General features: G+C 44.8%; 1 protein-coding gene across 1 annotated transcript in view; it reads left to right on the forward strand.

Annotated features, from left to right (window-relative positions):
• The first annotated feature begins 525 nt into the window (after positions 1 to 525).
• LOC136331998 (zinc finger protein 432-like) overlaps positions 526 to 3308 on the forward strand; it is a 102310-nt gene continuing 99527 nt past the window's right edge. Inside the window, 1 exon segment of the mRNA XM_066271218.1 lies at positions 526 to 771. The gene's annotated coding sequence lies outside the window, so the exon portion shown is untranslated.

The raw sequence follows: 3308 nt of genomic DNA on the forward strand, positions 1-3308 counted from the left end.
GCAACTTTTGTTGAATAGGTGCTGCAACTATGAATTGATGCTTCTTATCTCTCTCCCTTTCTGACTTCTGGTCCCTGTCTGTCCCTCTATCTTGGTTACTAAAACAAAACAAAACAAAACAAAAAAAGTACATACATATTAAATTTTAATGTCTCAGACTTACTGATTCACTTTTAACCCTACATAGTTTATAATTTTGCAATGGTACTTGGAGTCATTTAAGAAATAAACCATACCCTACAAGTTTTTTTAACCATACTTCATTTTTATAGCTTTACGGCCATAATTTATAGATAACATTTATTATACATAAGAACTCTGCAAGTTACTAATGTTTAGTGAGTTTATAGATGTGACGTCAAGAAAATCCAGTTTCTAGAAAATTTCATGACCTCATACATAAAGTAATTAGATGGTTGTATTAATTTTGTTATGTTTTATAAATCTTTTCTATATATATATTTTTTTGAGGGGGAATCTTTTCTATATTTAAATACAATCTTTTACTAGATACATGCGGAAATGTTATCTCCCAAACTCTGGCTCTAGTCTTCAATTTCGTAAATGTTGTGCTTGAAAGTTCATGTTTTGCCTGACCAGGTCATGTCTCCGTACATAGAGCGTGGGCCTGGGACTCTGAGGCCCCAGGTTTGAAACCCTGCGGTCGCAGGCTTGAGTGCAGGCTCAACAGATTGAAGGTGTCGTCATTGGCTTGAGCATGGGATCACAGACATGACCACATGATCACTGGTGTGAGCCCAAGCTCTCTGGGTAAAGAAAGGGGTCACTGCCTCAGCTGGAGTCCCTGGTCAAGGGACATATTAGAAAGCAATCAAGGAACAACTAAGGTGCTACAACTATGAGTCGATGCTTCTCATCTCTCTCCCTTTTTGTCTGTTGGTCCCTGTCTGTCCCTTTTTATAGCTCACTAAAAAAGAAAAAGGTACAAATGTATTCAATATTAATTTAGTAAAATATATTTTTTTATGATTCATCCTCTATTGTCCTTCCTGTCTTCCCTTGGAACTCTGGTAAGTCAGATTCAAAAAAATTTCTCCCATTTACTTTGATAAGTTTTATACTTTCACCTTTTATACTTGGATCTGTGATCTATTTTGACTTAATTTTTGTTTAGGGCTGGAGTAAAGGGTCTTAAATTATATTTATGCCACTAAAGATACAAATATACCAGCATCTTTTGTTGAAAAGACGTACCACCTTGGCTTATCATGGGATCTTATTTAAAAAGATATAGATGTAATATTTTTGCATTCTCAGTTCTAGTTGTGTACTTCTCATTGATCCCAGATCGTTAATGGCCTCACTTTTAGTAGCCTTTCTCAAAGGACCAGATGCAGTGAGAACTTCAAGTCCTCCCGGCTGCTCTTTCTCCTGGTTGGTGATGGTCAGCCTCACACTGTACTCATTTCTCCAAATCTTTTTCTATTCTTAAAAACCACTTACTGGCTTGACCTGTGGTGGCGCAGTGGATAAAGCATTGACCTGGAAATGCTGAGGTCGCCGGTTCGAAACCCTGGGCTTGCCTGGTCAAGGCACATATGGGAGTTGATGCTTCCAGTTCCTCCCCCCCTTCTCTCTCTCTGTCTCTCCTCTCCTCTCTCTCTCTCTCTCCCACCCTCTCCTCTCTAAAATGAATAAATAAATAAATAATTTTTTTAAATTTTTTTTATTTTTTATTTTTTGCATTTTTCTGAAGCTGGAAATAGGGAGAGACAGTCAGACAGACTCCCGCATGCGCCCGAACGGGATCCACCCGGCACGCCCACCATGGGGTGGCGCTCTGCCCACCAGGGGGCGATGCTCTGCCCATCCTGGGTGTCGCCATGTTGCGACCCTCCTGGGCGTCGCCATGTTGCGACCAGAGCCACTCTAGCGCCTGGGGCAGAGGCCACAGAGCCATCCCCAGCGCCCGGGCCATCTTTGCTCCAATGGAGCCTTTGCTGCGGGAGGGGAAGAGAGAGACAGAGAGGAAGGCGCGGCGGAGGGGTGGAGAAGCAAATGGGCGCTTCTCCTATGTGCCCTGGCCAGGAATCGAACCCGGGTCCTCCGCACGCTAGGCTGACGCTCTACCGCTGAGCCAACCGGCCAGGGCATAAAAAAAATTTTTTTTTTTTTTAAATTTTATTTATTCATTTTAGAGAGGAGAGAGAGAGGGAGAGAGAGAGACAGAGAGAGAGGAGAGAGAGAGACAGGGGGGAGGAGCTGGAAGCATCAACTCCCATATGTGCCTTGACCAGGCAAGCGCAGGGTTTCGAACCGGCGACCTCAGCATTTCCAGGTTGAAGCTTTATCCACTGCGCCACCACAGGTCAGGCCATAAAAAAAATTTTTAAAAAACAAACAAAACCACTTACTGGCCCTGGCCAGTTGGCTCTGAAGTAAAGCGTCGGCCCATCTATGGATGTCCCGGGTTCAGTTCTTGGCCAGTGCACACAGAAGAAATGTCCATCTGCTTCTCCATGGACCCTTCACCTTCTACTTTCTCTCTGTCTCTCTCTTCCCCTCCCGCGGCCCAGGCTCCATTGAATCATGTGGGCCCCAGCGCTGTGGATGTCTCCATAACCTTTGCCTCAGGCGCTAGAATGACTCCGGATGCAACAGAGCAGCAGCCCAGATGGACCAAGCATCGCCCCCTAGTGGGCTTGCCAGGTGGATCCAGGTCGGGCGCATGCAGCATTCGTCTCTCTTCCTCCCTGATTCTCACTTCAAGGAAAAAACAACAAAAAGCCCACTTACTGCATTAATATCTCCGCTGGTAGTTCCCCGTTGTCCTGCCATTACAAGATGTATAACTGTTTCTCTATTATATTTTATTGTGGACTGTTATACGAACACCTGAGCTCCTGAGCATTTCAATTATTTAATGAAAAAAAATTTTTTTAATACCAACTTAAAAGCCTTCTATGGCCATATGGCATTTTTTCCGAGCCCACTGAATGCTTTTCGCTTCCTGGCTATTTTCTCTCTGGAAACTCTAGTCTCTAAAAATACACTCACTTATCTCAAGAGTCCAATACCAAGAAACGAGATAATTTGAGAATCTTCCCACCTTTCAGCCACCCAGGCTTCAATGTGGCTGCTTTCCTTCGGGACCGCGTCAGGTCTCCCCACCTGGCGGCCTCCAACGCTGCTTGGCGGAGCGAGAAGGCGGGGGACATGCCGTCTCTGACGGAATAATAAAATCGCTGGCGTTTCCACCAATCTTTCAGATCCTCGTCGGCCGCCGTAGGCGGCCGAACAATCTCGGTGACGTAGCCAGAACCCGGTCAGATTGCGGAAGTGTAAAG

Source organism: Saccopteryx bilineata, chromosome 3 (genome assembly GCF_036850765.1).
Source record: "Saccopteryx bilineata isolate mSacBil1 chromosome 3, mSacBil1_pri_phased_curated, whole genome shotgun sequence".
Taxonomy (NCBI): domain Eukaryota; kingdom Metazoa; phylum Chordata; class Mammalia; order Chiroptera; family Emballonuridae; genus Saccopteryx; species Saccopteryx bilineata.